The 17,379-nt window shown below is 50.0% G+C and overlaps 1 long non-coding RNA gene across 1 annotated transcript in view; it reads right to left on the bottom strand.

Annotated features, from left to right (window-relative positions):
* Positions 1–17,379, bottom strand: part of LOC108175795 (uncharacterized) — a 25,107-nt gene continuing 7,728 nt past the window's right edge. The window contains exon 2 of the long non-coding RNA XR_016221178.1: positions 1–739. This is a non-coding gene — a long non-coding RNA (uncharacterized LOC108175795). The remainder of the gene's footprint in view (positions 740–17,379) is intronic.

Genomic DNA, 17,379 nt, shown 5'->3' on the forward strand with positions numbered 1-17,379 from the left:
TAAGGGATAAACAAGTTGTGTTATATTCACACAATGAAGTACAGCTTGGCAATAAAAAATAACAACTGACAAATTTGCGACATTGTGGGTGAATCTCAAAGCCTTAGTTACAGTGAAAGAATCCAGATACACACGAATATGTGATTCCATTCATATAATTCCACAGGACAGGAAAAAGAAACAAGGATTGACTGGAAAGGGATACAAGGGAACTCTAGGGTGAGAACATGTGCTATCTTACTTCCAGTGGCACCTGCATGGGTCTACAACTGTCAGAGTTCACTTACCGCTCCTAAGATCTGTGCCTTTTATCTCACGGAAAGTACACTTCCATAGCAGTTGAGGCAGTTTTAAGATATTGCCCACAGTTCCTTGTACTCATCCCATGAAGAGATGCGGTCTGTGTCACGTCCCCTTGAGTGTGGCCAGACTTGGGGCTGCTTAAAACAACAGAACACAGCAGAAGCGATTCCACTTGACTTCCAAGGATAGAGCTGAAAAGCCCTTACAGGCTCCGAAAACTCCGCCCAGTTCTCCCAGGAGACTCACTCCAACGCACCATGTTAACTTGCTGGCTATCCTGACACAGGAGTAGTGGACAGTCCACGCGAAGTGGCGCAGCCAGCATCAGCTCCGGCGATAAGTGACTCACAGGTGTTCTGTCCAGTAGAAACTTCAGAGCTGACTTCCAACCGAACCCGGATGAGAGGTCCCCAGCTGACACTGCATTACCGAATTGCTGGCAAAATCGCAAGAAAAAGAAAACACTTTCAGGAAGTTTGTATGCAATAATAATAGAAAATACAATTTTCCATTTTAAAAAATGATGCAGTATTTTTTTTTTTCAAAAAAAGGAAAAATAGAGGGCAGCAACCAGATACTTTCTTACTGGTTAACTCAAATCAGGAAAATATGATTTATGATTCATTAGAGAACTTAAGATTTAAATTTTTTTTTATTTGACAGAGTTAGACAGTGAGAGAGAGACAGAGAGAGAAAGGTCTTCCTTCTGTTGGTTCACTCCCCAAATGGCCGCTACGGCCGGTGCTGTGCCAATCCGAAGCCAGGAGCCAGGTGCTTCCTCCTGGTCTCCCATGGGGTTCAGGGCCCAAGCACTTGGGCCATCCTCCACTGCCTTCCCGGGCCACAGGAGAGAGCTGGCCTGGAAGAGGAGCAACTGGGACAGAATCCGGCACCCCGACTGGGACTAGAACCCGGGGTGCCAGCACCGCAGGCAGAGGATTAGCCTAGTGAGCCACGGCGCAGGCCCAAGAACTTAAGATTTAAAAGTAAATATTCCTTTTGACAAAATGAGAGGCAGGATATAGATTACCCAATCCACGTACAAGTTATAAAATAAATAGATGCTAGACTCCAGCAGACCTGCGATTAATAAATGTATTTTTTTATTTTTGTACAAGAAATCTCATAAGCTAGAGCCAGTGCTGTGATGCAGCAGGTTAAACCACTTCTGAGGCCAGCATCCCATCTCAGAACACTGGCTCAAGTCCTGACTGCTCCACTTCTGATCCAGCTCCCTGCTAATGCACCTGGGAAGGCAGCAGGTGATGGCCCAAGGGCTCGGGCCCCTGTACCCATGTGGGAGACCCAGAGGGACTTCCAGGCATTCAGGATATTAGTGAACAACGGATAGAAGATGTATCTATCTAGCATCTGTCTGTCTATCCCTCTCTTGGTCACTTTGCCTTTCAAATAAATTTTTAAAATAATTCTATTTAAAAGCTGATAACCTTGGTTCTGCAGAAAGGAATAAATAAATAAGAAGTAGACCAGAAAATATAGATTTAATGATGTTATTCCTATTACATATATTATGATTAAATGTCTAAAGATTGTTGCTGTTTATATTAAAGTAATAATGAAGGTAGAGTGTATAAACATAGGAGTTCGATACATAATAATAAGAATACTAAATAAAGGATGGTAGTAATTGGAGCTGGCACTATGGCATAGCAGGCTGAGCTACCTGCAGCACTGGTATCCCATACGGGTGCTGGTTTGAGTCCCAGCTGCTCCACTTCCGACCCAGCTCTCTGCTATGGCCTGGGAAAGCAGTAGAAGATGGCCCAAGTCCTTGGGTCCCTGCACCCGCATGGGAGACCTGGAAGAAGTTCCTGGCTTCAGCTCAGCTCAGCTCTGGCTGTTGTGGTCATTTGGAAAGTGAACCAGTGGATGGAAGACCTGTCTCTCTAACTCTTTCAAATACATAAAATAAATCTTTTTAAAAAAAAAAATAAGAAGTGTTGGGACCTGTGCTGTGACTAGCAGGTAAAGCCACTGCCTACAGTGCCAGCATCCCATATGGTTCAAGACCTGGCTGCTCCACTTCCAACCCAGCTCTCTGCTGTGGCCTGGGAAAACAGTATAAGATGGCCCAAGTGCTAGGGTCCCTGCACCCATGTGAGAGACCCGGAGGAAGCTCCTGGCTCCTAGCTTCGAATTGGCGCAGCTCCAGCCTTTGTGGTCGTTTGGAGAGTGAAGCAGTGGATGGAAGACCTCTCTCTCTCTCTCTCTCTCTGCCTCTGTGACTCTGCCTTTCAAATAAATGAATAAATCTTTTAAAAAAGTGAAATTAACTTCAAGTTGCAATGACTTTGAACAGCCCTTGTCACAACTGTTGAGGAACAGTTTTGTTTTGTTTTGTTTTGTTTTTTGTGCAAATTATTGAATTCTTTACTTAGTATAGAGATGGTCTTCTGTGTGTAGTTCATCGAAAATAGGGGCTGGCGCTGTGGCGCAGCAGGTTAACACCCTGGCCTGAAGCACCGGCATCCCATATGGGTGCCCGTTCGAGTCCCGGGTGCTCCACTTCCCATCCAGCTCCCTGCTATGGCCTGGGAAAGCAGTAGAAGATGGCCCAAGTCCTTGGGCCCCTGCACCCTCATGGGAGACCTGGAAGAAGCTCCTGGCTCCTGGCTTTGGATCAGTGCAGCTCTGGCTGTTGCGGCCAATTGGGAAGTGAACCAGCAGATGGAAGAACTCTCTCTCACTCTCTCTCTCTCTCACTCTCTCTCTCTCTCTCCCTCTGCCTCTCCTCTCTCTGTGTAACTCTGACTCTCAAGTAAAAATAAATAAATCTTTAAACAAAAAAAAAAAAAAAGAAAGAAAATGGATCTTAGTGGAGAATGGGACTGGCAGTGAGAGAGGGAGGAGGAGGAGGCGCTGGGAGTGTGGGTGGGAGGTTGGGTATGATGGGAAGAATCACTATATTTATACTTAAGAAATGCATGAAGTCTGTACTCCTTAAATAAAAGGTTTCTTTGGGGAAAAGTGTATATAGAAACAAGTACCATATTGTTCAACATTTAGCATTCTCAACTGTTTCGCTAGTGCAAAGCACACTAAAATGGCAGTCCATGCATGAGAGAAGTTCTCCTTGATAGGGATACAGGCGAATGTTTTGAAGTGTGCGATGTGTGGCATGCCCCAGCCCCTGGGCGGTCAGAGGAATGAACTGGAGGACCTACTCCATGCCCACATTTGGTGGCTTGGTCTTCGTTACAGGTTCCCTTACATTAAAGTTTAAGGGCTGACCCTGGGAGAAGAGCTTTCCCATACTCATCACATTCGTAAGGTGTTTCCCCAGTGTGGAGGCTCGGATGTTCAATCCGGCTGAGGAGTGCCAGAGGGATTTCCCACATTTCTTTTCCCTTTTTTTTAACATTTATTTATTTATTTATTTGAAAGGCAGAGTTACAGACAGGCAGAAGCAGAGAAAGCGAGAGAGAGGTCTTCCATCCGCTGGTTCACTCCCCAATTGGCTGTGATGGCTGGAACTGTGCTGATCCGAAGCCAGGAGCCAGGAGCTTCCTCCCGGTCTCCCACGCAGGTGCAGGGGCCCAAGTGCTTGGGTCATCCTCCACTGCTTTCCCAGGCCACAGCAGAGAGCTGGATCAGAAGTGCAGCAGCAGTTGCTGGCACTGCAGGCGGCAACTTTACCTACTATGCCACACACAGGCCCCTCCCACATTTTTACAGTGATAAGGTTTTCCACCACCATGAATCTCTGCCAATCAATAAGGGTTGCGCTCTTTGTATTTGGGTAGTAAACCAGCAGATGGAAGATTCTCTCTCTCTCTCTCACTCTGCCTTTGTAATAAATAAAATCTTTTAAAAAAATGATTAACTAAAAATGCAAGCCCCAGACAAAGGCATAATACTACATATGTAATCAACAACAGAGAGTGTGAACAGCACTTGAAATAGACAATATGTAAGGGCCAATAAAGATTTTCAAGTATCTTAACTCATTAGATATCAGGAACACGGATCATGAAATCACAGTGAGATATGCTGCACATCTACCAGAATGAAGTGGCCTCAGGGCTTCTGTAAATGTAGTCTGAACACATCCGGGCTTTCAGAAGAGGCGGGTGGTCCCAGCCCCAAAGGTTATGAATTAACTTGTCTGGGTGTCGTTTGGCATGGAGATTTTTCAAAGCCCCCAAATGATACTGAGCGAGTGCAAATAGAGGAGCACCACACACAGACAAAATTTGATGGTCCTTTATTGCCAGTGGTGGAGAGCGGGCTCATGCCCTAAAAACTCTCGACCCTGAAACCCAAAGCAACAGGGTTTATAAAGGCAAAAACCACAAAACCGGGAGGGGAATACATGGTTGCTAGGATCCGGGGGAATATATGGTTACCGGGGTCAAGCTGACCAAAAGCCCATGCGAAACTAATATCAATTATAATCTTGACAATACCAGCTACAATCAACAATTTCAATTATAATCTTGACATTAATCCAGGTATTGGCTTATGTAGGACATAGACAAATTACATTTTTATCATTAACCCGGGAGCAGCCTATCTGCTTCCAAGCTTGAGCGATCATGCTAGGGGGTTTCTATACTGTGCCAAGTGTGATGTAGGGGACTGCTATTAGCCGAGTGTTTTAGATCATAGTTTCAGACCAGAGTCTCATGGGGCGGGGGAGGAGGAGGAGTCTTTCTCAAGATGGAGTCTCAGGTGCTTCAAAATGGAGTCCCTACTGTCAAGGTGTTACTTCGATACTAATGTGTCAAGTAATTTCAACCCACCTCTGGAAAGTGAGGACAGGTGGGACAGCTACTTTGGAGAGCTAGCTGTTTTTGTGGGTTTCCAAATGATCTTGTATTGATTTCTTTCTTTTTTTTTTTTTTTTATTTATTTTTGACAGGCAGAGTGGACAGTGAGAGAGAGAGAGAGACAGAGAGAAAGGTCTTCCTTTGCTGTTGGTTCACCCTCCAATGGCTGCTGCGGCCGGCGCACTGCGCTGATCCGATGGCAGGAGCCAGGTACTTATCCTGGTCTCCCATGGGGTGCAGGGCCCAAGGACTTGGGCCATCCTCCACTGCACTCCCTGGCCACAGCAGAGAGCTGGCCTGGAAGAGGGGCAACCGGGACAGAATCCAGTGCCCCGACAGGGACTAGAACCCGGTGTGCCAGTGCCACAAGGCGGAGGATTAGCCTAGTGAGCCGTGGCGCCGGCGATCTTGTATTGATTTCAAGAATAACAACAACAAAGAAGTATGTTAGAATCTATGACATCCCAGCCACTAGAAAGTATTTCCTCACCATTTGCTGACATAGAAACAGGGCTTGAGACAGCCCCATAACATATCAGGGTGCCTGGTTCAAGTCCTGGCTCCTCGGGGCCCGTGCTGTGGCGTAGCAGGTAAAGCCACCACCTGCAGTGCCGGCATCCCAAATGGGCACCGGTTCGAGTCCTGACTGCTCCACTTCCGATCCACCTCTCTGCTATGGCCTGGGAAAGCAGTAGAAGATGACCTAGGTCCTTGGAACCCTGCACCTGTGTAGGAGACCTGGAAGAAGCTCCTGGCTCCTGGTTTTGGATTGGTGCAGCTCCAGCCAGTGCAGCCATCTGGGGAATGAACCAGCGAATTGAAGATTTCTCCCTCTCCCCTCTCCTCTCTGGCCCTCCTTCTCTCTCTGTGTAACCCTGACTTTCAAATAAATAAATCTTAAAAAAATAAATAAATAAATAAAAGTCCTGGCTCCTCCACTTCCCACCCAGCTTTCTCCTAATGGGCACCCCCAGGCAGCAGATGATGGCTCAAGGGTGTGGGTGCCTGCCACCCACTTGCGAGCTTGGATCTGAGTTGACCTGGCCCAACCCTAGCTGTTGCAGGCATTTGGGGAGTGAACTCGAAGATGAAAGATCTCTCTCACGTGTGCATTAGCAGGGTGCTGGATTGGAAGTGAAGCAGCCAGGACCCGGACTCATATGGAATGCCATCACTCCCGATTTTGTGGTTTTTACCTTTATAAACCCCATTGCTTTGAGCTTTGGGGTGGAGCGTTCTTTAGGGTATGAGCCCACTCTCCACCGCCGGCAACAGAGGACCATCAAATTTCTCACAATACAGTATTCTATACCACTTTAACAACGACTGACCAATGCCCCACTCACAGTTCTAGATGCCAAAAACACAGCAGCTGACAAGGACTTCTTCCTTCACTAAACTAGTCAGGCTCCTTTAAGCCTTCTTTTCAACTATGCCTTGTCCTTGGCCTGCCAAACCCAGTTTTAGAAGAAAAAAAAAAAAAGTCCCATTTAGACATTTTATTGCAGCTGCCACAGTGGCATAGTGGGTTGAACCACAGCCTGCAGTGCTGGCATCCCATGTAAGCACCAGTCCAGCTCCCTGCTATGTGCCTGGGAAAACACGGAGGATGGCCCAAATGCTTGGGCTCCTGCACCCACATGGGAGACCCAGAAAAAGCTCCTGGCTCCTGGCTTTGGATTGGCGCAGCTCCAGCCAGTGCAGCCATCTGGGGAGTGAACCAGCGGATAGAAGACCTCTCTCTCTCTGCCTCTCCTTTTCTCTCTGTGTAACTCTTTCAAATAAATAAATTTTTTAAAAATATTTTATTTATTTATTTGAGAGGCAAAGTTACAGACAGAAGGAGAAACAGAGACAGGTCTTCCATCTGGTGGTTCACTCCCTAAATGGCTGCAACAGCCGGAGCTGGGCTGATCCGAGGCCAGGAGCCAGGAACTTCTTCCAGGGCTCCCATTTGGGTGCTGGGGCCCAAGGTCTTGGACCATTTTCTACCATTTTCCCAGGCCATAGCAAAGATCCAGATGGGAAGTGGAGCAGCCAGGACTTGAACCGGTGCCCACATTGGATACCAATGCTGCAGGTGGAGGCTTAGCCCATTATGCCACAGCACCAGGCAGCCCCTCCAATTCGGTTCTGACCTTGTCTCTCTGGAGTTAGCCTCAGCTCCCCCGATGGAAGACTGAGTCCCCAAGACTGACTGCTCTACCTCCCCATTCCAGAAGCCAATGAAGCCCCCAGAGGTCCACCTGTGCTTCTGTCTGCAACTGGGGTTCCCACAACCCCTCTTGGGGCTCACTTAATTGCCACAGCTGCTCACAGGACCCTGGGAAACATGCATGCTTACTGATCTACTATTAAAAAGGACAGTTTACAGGATATAAATAAGCCAGCAGATAAAGAGATGCCTGGGGCCAGTCTCCAAGTTCCAGTGGAACTGGGTTGCACGTCCCCTCCCCCACCGCACAAATATGTTCTGGTTCACCATCCTGGAAGCCTCCACGGTTCGGCTTTCCCCAAGCTCTCTGAACCCAGTCTTTGTGGGTTTTTACGGACACCTCATTCCTTAGGAATGATCAATTAAACCACTGGCCATTGGTGGTCAACTCAACCTTCAGCCCCTCTCCCCACTCCAGAGTCAGGGTGGAGCTGAAAGTCCCAGCCCTCTGATCCTGTCCTGGGCCTTCTGGGTGACCATATCCCCCACCCTGAAGCTGCCTGGGGGCGGCCTGCCATCACGAATCAAAGGATTTTAGTAGTTTGCTAAGAAAACGGGAGGGAAGACCAAATACGGATCTCATGCTATCACACTCCCGTATTTGCCCGAATGTCGGCAGAGCCTGTAACGCTCCCCACACTGAGGGAACCCTAAGACTGAAGAAGGAAGGAAGAGGCCTACACAATGAGGGCTTCCTGGGGGTGGGGGTGGCACTGTGGTGCAGAGGCTTGAACTGCCAACTGAAGCATCCACATTCCACGTGGAGCGCCGGTTCAAGTTCCAGCTGCTCCACCGCCCAGGCACCTCCCATCTGAGGCCGCCTCCCCACCACGGGGCGGAGTCAGAAATCCCAAGGCAGCAGAGAGCGAGGCTTATTCCCCCCTGGCCGAAGTAGGCCGGAGTTCCCAGGCACTCGGGTCCCTTCATCCCCGCCCCACAAAGGTCCCTCCCCCTGGGCGGGGCGATCGAGCCTAGTGTGGGGAAGGGCTAACAGACCTGTTGCGGGGCATATCGGAGAAGGGAGGGAGGGCGCTTCAGGCACGACCAGGGGCCCTGTGAGAATCCTGTCAAGCCTCCTCATCATTTAAAAAAAAAAGACCTAGGAACTCAGAAGGGTGGGGTCAGCACTTTTGTCTTGCTAAAGGAAAAAGCCTGGAGAGCTTTAGATGTCAGAGGGTGGGGAAAACCCGTCAGCGGGCGGGAATGTCAGCAAGCTCAACTTCGGGGGCTCTGCCACTGAGGGCTGACAAGGCCGTCCTGAGGCTGCGTTCTGATGAAAATACAGCACTAGGCCATCTCGAACACGAGGGGGCAGCAGCTGATGGCTCAAGAGCTTAGGTCCCTGTCTCCTACACAGATTTGGATGGAGTTCCTGGCTTCTAAGGCATTTGGGGTGTGAACCTGCCCATGAAAGATCTCCCTCTCTGCCTCTCCCCCTCCCCGCCCCGTCACTCTCACTTTGACATAGATTAAAATGAATTTTTTTTTAAAGTTTCTCAGGGCAGTTCACCTGTGAGATCCCAGTCCAGGGCAGACTGGCAATCTGGTCAGAAGCTGTGGCAGGATTTTTCCATGCAGGCTAGGAGCTGGCTTTGCTTCTGGCAGCACTGAAGCCTAAGGGTTAGGGTAAGGGTTAGCCTGGGAGAGAAGTCAGCTAGTCCAGTAAGGCAGTCAGAGTCCTTTGGAAGTAGAGGAAAATCAAAATGGTGGGGCAAGACTGAAGATGGTGCTATTGCGTTATTAGGAATTGAGTGGGATTTGGCTCTCCAAAAACTTTTTTAAGTTAATTAACTTACTTATTTGAAAGGCCAAGAGACAGAGAGTGATCTCACACAGCTGGTTCGTTCCTCAAATTCCCAGAAGCAGCTGGGACTGAACCAGGCCAAAATCAGGAGCCAGCAACTCAATCTGGGTCTCCCACGTGGGTGCAGGGCCCCAAGGACTTGGGCCATCTTCTTCTGCTTTCCCAGGCCACAGCAGAGAGCTGGACTGGAAGAGGAGCAGCCAGGACTCGAACCGGTGCCCATATGGGATGCCAGCGCTGCAGGCTGGGGCTTTAACCCGCTGTGCCACAGCGCCGGCCCCAAAGTCAGACATCCTTAACCACTGTGTCAGACGCCCACTGCTCATGCCAAGGCTTAAACCTCAAAGTCTTAGGTGAGCATTTGCTGGATGAAGGGTGGAGACTTGAGTTAATGATGGCATCTGGGAGGTGGGCTTGGTGGGAGGTCCTTAGGGCGTGGGGGCGTGCCCTTGGGAGGCAGTTCTGTTGAGCAGGTTGGGTACATAAGCTGAGCCTGTATCACTCTAGACTGTTCTTCTCACACTCCGCGGTCATCAGCCTCCACCAGATACCAGACTGAAGGGACCACGCGGCCTCTGAACTGTAAGCCAGAGTGAACGCTTTCCTGCCCAAGCATCTCCTCTTGGGTGTTGTGGGTACAGAGAGGGACAGCTGACTCGTGTGGAGGGTGCAGAGAGGGACAGCTGACTCGTGTGGAGGGTGCAGAGAGGGACAGCTGACTCGTGTTGTGGGTGCAGAGAGGGACAGCTGACTCGTGTGGAGGGTGCAGAGAGGGACAGCTGACTCGTGTGGAGGGTACAGAGAGGGACAGCTGACTCGTGTGGAGGGTGCAGAGAGGGACAGCTGACTCGTGTGGAGGGTGCAGAGAGGGACAGCTGACTCGTGTTGTGGGTGCAGAGAGGGACAGCTGACTCGTGTGGAGGGTGCAGAGAGGGACAGCTGACTCGTGTGGAGGGTGCAGAGAGGGACAGCTGACTCGTGTGGTGGGTGCAGAGAGGGACAGCTGACTCGTGTTGTGGGTGCAGAGAGGGACAGCTGACTCGTGTGGAGGGTGCAGAGAGGGACAGCTGACTCGTGTGGAGGGTGCAGAGAGGGACAGCTGACTCGTGTGGAGGGTGCAGAGAGGGACAGCTGACTCGTGCAGGAAACAGCAAGGACGGGGGGCGGTTCCTGCAGACTGCTGGAAGATGTGGAAACGACTTTGGAATTGGCTGGTGGGGAAAGACTGGAAGGGTGTGCAGGAGCAGACTGGAGAACGTCTAGAAGGCGCCGAGCACAGCATTATGGGTGACGCTAAGACGGGCTCAGAAGGCCCTGCTGCTGACAGGAGTGAGGAGAGCGGAGGCCGCACGGATGAGGGTTCCAGTGGGAACGAGGGTCCCATTGGGAAGTGGAGCAGAGGCCACCCCTGTTACGTGGTGGCAAAGACCCTGGCCGCGTTGTGTCCGTGCCCTGAGACCCCGTGGGAGGCTGAACTCCAGCATGGCGGACTGGTCCACTTGGCGGAAGAGATTTCACGGCAGCAAAGCCTCCAGGCGGCGGCGTGGATGTTGCTGGCTGCTGTGAGTCAGCTCTGGGGTGAGGATCCGGAGCAGCCCGGCGCAGAGAAGAAAGATCTGGGAAGTTCCCGGCCTGGCCAGAGACAGCAGGAAGAGAATGCGGTGTGTTCAGGACAAGAGAAGACCACAGAGAAACTGCTTGCTCGTGTGGTGAGCACAAGTAAAAGGGAGCCGTGTGCTCCCGGGAGGAAGAGCGGGAAGGCTTTCCAGAGCTCTTCAAGGCAGACCCTCCCTCTGCAGTCCCATCAGAGGCCCAGAAGTGCATATTTGTTTCCAAAATCTTTCAAGGCCCCACCCTCTCGGGAAAGAGCCCCAGGGCGCTCTCTGGATCCTAGCTTGCCAGGTCCAGGCAGGACTCCTGCTGGCGGCAGATCTGGGCACCATCCCTGTGGTGCTGGGGCTGCAGGGAAGCAGAATGCAAGGGTCCCAGGGTCAAGGCAGCTTCCAGCAAGATTTCAAAGGGAAGCCTGGAAGCCCAGGCAGGGTCGGGAGCAAGGGCTGGAGCCCCTGCGTGGAGCAGTGCACGGTGAGGCACTCAGAGGGGAGCTGCAGAAGAGACCCCAGAAAGGCACAAGGGCCAGCAGTGCGAGACACCCTCCGAGAAAAGCTACAAGCAGTGTGCCAGGCAAGCCTGGGAGAGCTGCAGACAGCAGCGTGCGGCCGCAGAGGGCGGCCACCAGGGCAAAGGCCAGCAGAGGTGTAGAGGCACGGAGGCCTCCACTTGGGTTTCAAAGGATGTTTCAGACAAACGCGGAACCCAGGCAGAGACCCGCGACACTGCAAGGAGCCTCCACGAAGCCAAGGCCAAGTGGAAGTGCGCAGTCGGAGCTGCGGCACCAAGTCCCCAGCAGGGCAGTGCCTGGTGGAGCTACAAAGATGAGACTCCGATTGTCTGTTCAGGTGAAATGAAATGACGGCTGCGACCAGCAAAGCCATAGATGAGGGCTGCACCGAGCCCAGCCCCCAGCAGCGTGCCCTGGAGGCCAGATGTGGAACTGTGGGACTTTGCCCTGCTGGCTTTTGGCCTTTGCTTGACCCTGCTAACCCTTCCCCTTCCCCTGTGTCCGCTTTGTAGAATGAAAATGCTCTCGTTGTGTTTATGCCGCTCTGTCTTGAAGTATGTCTTGTTTTGGATCATACAGGGGTTCAGCTAAGACTTGGACTTTAGACTTGCAAATTAATGTTGGGCCTAGTTGAGATGTTGGCACCCTTGGGGCCGGCATGGTGGCAGAGCGGGTAAAGCCGCCACCTGCAACACTGGCATCCCATATGGACGTCAGTTAGAGTCCCAGCTACTCCACTTCCAATCCAGTTCCCTGCTGTGGCCTGGGAAAGCAGCAGAAGATGGCCCAAGTCCTTGGGCCCCTGCACCTGCGTGGGAGACCTGGAAGAAGCTCCTGGCTCCTGGCTTCGGATCGGCACAGCTATGGCCGTTGTGGCCATCTGGGGAGTGAACCAGCGGATGGAAGACTCTCTCTCTCCTCTCTGCCTCTCCTTCTCTCTGTGTAACTCTAACTTTCAAGTAAATAAATAAATCTTTAAAAAAAAAAGAGAGATGTTGGCACTCTTGGGGATGGAATGATTGTACGTTGCCTGTGACAGGGACAGGGGTTTGGGGGGAGCAGGGAGAATATTATGGATTGGACAGGATGGGGCTCCCCAAATGTATGCAGATGTTCAAATCCCGGAAGTCTTAGCTTAACAGTGGATGGTTTAAGGGTGGAGACTTGATCTGATAACTGCGGCATCTGGGAGGTGGGCCCCTGGGGGTTCTGTAAGCAAAGTCTGCTCCCTGAGTCAGCTTCCCTCCTCCACATGTGCTCCGCCATCGCCAGCTCCAACTCCATGGCAGGCCAATGGGGCTGCCCTGGAACTGTGAACCGCCAAACTGTGAGCCAGAGTAAACAGCTCTTCTGCCTGTTAAGAAGCTCCTCTCGGGCCGGCGCCGCGGCTCACTAGGCTAATCCTCCACCTGCAGTGCCGGCACACCGGGTTCTGGTCCCAGACGGGGCGCCGGATTCTGTCCCGGTTGCTCCTCTTCCAGTCCAGCTCTCTGCTGTGGCCAGGGAGAGCAGTGGAGGATGGCCCAAGTGCTTGGGCCCTGCACCTGCATGGGAGACCAGGAGAAGCACCTGGCTCCTGCCATCGGATCACCGTGGTGCGCCAGCCACTGCGGGGGTGAACCAACAGAAAAAGGAAGACCTTTTTCTCTGTCTCTCACTATCCACTCTGCCTGTCAAAAAAAAAAAAAAAAAAAAAAAACCTGGGGAGTCCAAACAGATTTTGCACTCAGCCCTCTAGCCCTCTGCCTCTCAGCTGAGCCGCCCGCCTGGCCTGCCCAGGTATATTAAAAAAAAAAAAAAGAAAAGAAGAAGCTCCTTTCAGGGCTAGCTCCACCTGCAGTACCAGCATCCCATATGGGTGCCGGTTCAAGTCCCGGCTGCTCCAGTTCCAATCCAGCTCTCTGCTATGGCCTGGGAAAGCAGTAGAAGATGGCCCAAGTCCTTGGGCCCCTGCACCCACGTGGGAGACCTGGAAGAAGCTCCTGGATCCTGGCTTTGGATTGGCCCAGTCCTGGCCATTGCAGCCTTCTGGGGAGTGAACCAGCAGATGGAAGACCTCTCTCTCTGCCTTTGCCTTTCAAATAAATAAATACATCTTAAAAAAAAAAAAAAAAAAGTGGGATAACACAAAGGAGTGTGTTTGTGGGGAGTATGCACTAGGAAGGGAAACATTAAACAAAAGCCTCTACAGACAGCATGTTTGGTTTATTTGAGAAAGGTAAATGTGGTAAAGACATTGAAGACATAAAAGGTCCAATCACTTTTAGTGCAGTGGAAGAATACTGCCTCCTATTTAAGATTTATTTGAAAGGCAGAGTTACGGAGAGGGAGAGATATCTCCCATCCAATGCTTCACTTCCTAAATCGCCACAACAGCTAGGGCTAGGCCAGGCCAAAGCCAGGAACTTCATCCAGGTCTCCCACAGGGGTAGCAGGAGCCCAAACACTTTGACCATCTTCCTCTGCTTTTCCAAGCGCATTAGCAGGGCACTGGATTCAAAGTGGAGCAGCGAGGACAAGGACCAGCTCCCTATGGGGTGCCTGCATCTCAGACAGCAGCTAACCCACTGCGCTGCAACACTGGTCCAAATTACTGGCTCTTATTTCCGGTGAGATAAGAAGCCATCAGAATAGCCATTCTGGGGGCTGGTGCTGTGGTGCAGTGGGTTATAGCCCTGGCCTGAAGCACCAGCATTCCTATATGGGCATGGGTTCTAGTCCCGGCTGCTCCTCTTCTGATCCAGCTCTCTGCTATGGCCTGGGAAAGCAGTAGAAGGTGGCCCAAGTGCTTAGGCCCCTGCACCTGCATGGGAGACTTGGAGGAAGCTCCTGGCTCCTGAGTTCGGATCAGCCCAGCTCCAGTCGTTGCGGCCATTTGGGGAGTAAACCAAGGGAAGAAAGACCTTTATCTCTGTCTCTCCATCTCACTGTCTGTAACTCTGCTTCTCAAATAAATACAATCTAAATAAGAAAAAGAAAAAAAAGAGGAAAGAAATTATCTTTTAAAAAATTATTTATTTATTTGAAAGAGTTACACAGAGAGGAAAGGCAGAGAGAGAGAGGTCTTCCATCTGCTGGTTCACTCCCCAATCGGCCGTAATGGCCATAGCTGTGCTAATCCAAAGCCAGGAGCCAGGAGCCTCCTACGGGTCTTCCCACATGGGTGCAGAGGTCCAAGGACCTACTGCTTTCCCAGGCCACAGCAGAGAGCTGGATAGGAAATGGAGCAGCCAGTACTTGAACTGGCTCCCATATGGGATGCCGGCACTGCAAGCAGCAGCTTTACCCGCTACACCCCAGTGCTGGCCCCAAGAAATGCTCTTTAAAAGTAGATTCCTGGGGCAGGTGTTGTGGGTTAGGCTCTGCTGCTTGTGATGCCGGCATCCCATATGGGTGCCAGCTTGTGTCAGAAGAAGTTTTAAAGGAAATGTTAAGGGCAATACCTGAATTGTACATCCATCTTCATAAGTCACATTATCCGCAGTCAGAACATGGAAGCAACCAAGTGTCTATCCAGGAATGAATGGATACATAAAATGTGATATATACATGTAATGAATTATTTACTCAGCCGTAAAAAGGATGGAAATTCTACTACATGGATGAACCTTGTGAAACAAGCCAGTCACACCAAGACAAATTCTGGGGCCAGCATCATGGCATGGCAGGTAAAGTCGTTGCTTGGGACACCAGCATCGCATACGCGGGCCCTGCTTCATGTCCCAGCTGCTCTGCTTCTGATCCAGCTCCCTGCTAATGGCCTGGGAAAAGCAGCAGAGATGGTCCAAGGGTTTCAGCACCTGCCTCCCACATGTGAGACCTGGATGAAGTTCCTGGCTCCTGGCTTTGTCCTGGCCCAGCCCTGGCCTTTGCAGCTACCTGGGGAGTAAACCAACAAATACAAAATTTCTCTCTTTCTCTCCCTCTCTCCCTTGTTCCCTCCTTCCTTCCCTCTCTGTAATTCTGACATTCAAATAAATAAACAAATCTTTTTAAAAAAAAAGAGAGAGAGAGACAAATTCTGTATGATCCACTTATGTGAGGTACTGATAGTTGTCAAACTCAAGAAGCCACAGTGGAAAGGTGGCCGCTAGGGGTTGGGTGGGACGGGAGAATGCTTATATTAGAAAGAAAAGTCTCAAATCAAGAATCTATGACCCTATCTAGGAAACTAAAAAAGAAGAGCAAAATGCATCCAAAGAAGTTGGGAGAGGGTGGACATTGCAGTGTAGTGATCACACCACAATTGAGATGCCCACATCCAACATCAGCAACTTTTTAAAAACAAAAATTACCAACGTAGGGGCTGGCACTGTACGTCGTTTGTTTTGTTCTGCTTCTTTTTTTGCATTAGCATTGTCTTTGATTTTTGGTATCAGGTAATGCGGCCTCACAATGAGGTGCTGGTTCATCCCCAGCTGCTCCACTTCCAATCCAGCTCCCTGCTGATGCTCCTGGCCGTTTGGGGAGTAAACCAGTAAGAAAGTGTGTGCACCTGCTCACTCTCTCTCTCTCCTTCTATTTCTGCTCTTCAACTAAATAAATAAATCTTAACACATAAAATAAAATTACCAAGTTCAGAACAAAACTGGGCATATGTATCACCACAAAGCTTAAAGCCAGTAAAAGATAAAGGGGGTGGGGAGCGGTGCCATGGCTCACTTGGTTAATCCTCTGCCTGTGGCACCAGCATCCCATATGGGCACCAGGTTCTAGTCCCAGTTGCTCCTCTTCCAGGCCAGCTCTCTGCTGTGGCCCGGGAGGGCAGTGGAGGATGGCCCAACTGCTTGGGCCCTGCACCCGCATGGGAGACCAGGAGGAAGCACCTGGCTCCTGGCTCCAGATTGGCGCAGCACACCAGCTGTAGCAGCCATTTGGAGGTGAACCAAGGGAAGGAAGACCTGTCTCTGTGTGTCTCTCTCTCAGTGCCTATAACTTTACCTGTCAAATAAAAAAAGGGAATATTATAAACAAGTCTATATTCATAAATTTAACAACTTAGAAGCAATGATAAAATCTGAATAGTAATTTTTAATTAAATTGAAAAATAAAAAGAAATTTACAAGGTCAGATTATTTCACTGGAGAGTTCTACCAAACATTTTTTTTAACATTTTATTTATTTATTTGTGAGGCAGAGTTACAGACAGTGAGAGGAAGAGAAAGAGAGAAAGGTCTTCCTTCCGTTGGTTCACCCTCCAAATGGCCACAATGGCCATTGGGTCATCTTCTACTGCTTTCCCAGGCCATAGCAGAGAGCTGGATTGGAAGAAGAACAGCCAGGACTCGAACCGGCGCCCATATGGGATGCTGGCCCTGCAGGCGGCCGCTTTACCCACTACGCCACAGCACTGGCCCCTCTGCCAGTTAAAGCAGATTTAACATAAATTTTACACGATCTCCTTCAAAAAGTAAGAGGAGGAAATATTTCTCAACTCATTGTGAGGCCAGTATTACCTGATACCAAAAATCAAAGACAATGCTAACGCAAAAAAAGAAGCAAACAAAACAAACAAACCCTACTAATATTTCTAGTAAATTTAAATGTAAAACTTCTCAATAAAATACTAGCAAATCAAATTCAGCAAAGTTGAAAAAAAGACTATGGGACCAGTACCACGGTACAGCTGGTTAAGCTGCCGCGTGCAATGCTGGTATTCCATATTGGTGCCAGTTCAAGTCCCAGCTGCCCCACTTATGACCCGGCTTCCCACTAATGCACCTGGTAAAATAATGAATGATAGCCCAAGGACTTGGTTCCCCGCACCCATGTGGAAGACTCAAATGGAGCTTGAGGCTCCTGCCTTCGGCCTGGCCACACCTTGGACATTTTTGGCCATTTGGGGGGGTGAACCAGCAAATGGATGATAGATCAATCTCTTTGTCTCCTCTCTCTTTATAACTTTGCCTTTCAAATAAATAAATCCTTTTTAAAAAAAAAATAGGATCATACTTCATTACCAAGTGGAATTTACTCCATGCATTCAAGTACAGTTCAATATATTTAAAAAAAAAATTATTCATTTATTTGAAATGCATGGTTACAGAGTGACAGAGAGAGAGAGAGAAAGACAGAGATCTTCCATCCGTTGGTGCAATAGCCAGAGCTGGGCCAGTCCAAAGCCAGGAGCCAGGAGTTTCACCTG

Source organism: Oryctolagus cuniculus, chromosome 15, assembly GCF_051225735.1.
Source record: "Oryctolagus cuniculus isolate XC-2025 breed Fujian yellow rabbit chromosome 15, ASM5122573v1, whole genome shotgun sequence".
Taxonomy (NCBI): Eukaryota; Metazoa; Chordata; class Mammalia; order Lagomorpha; family Leporidae; genus Oryctolagus; species Oryctolagus cuniculus.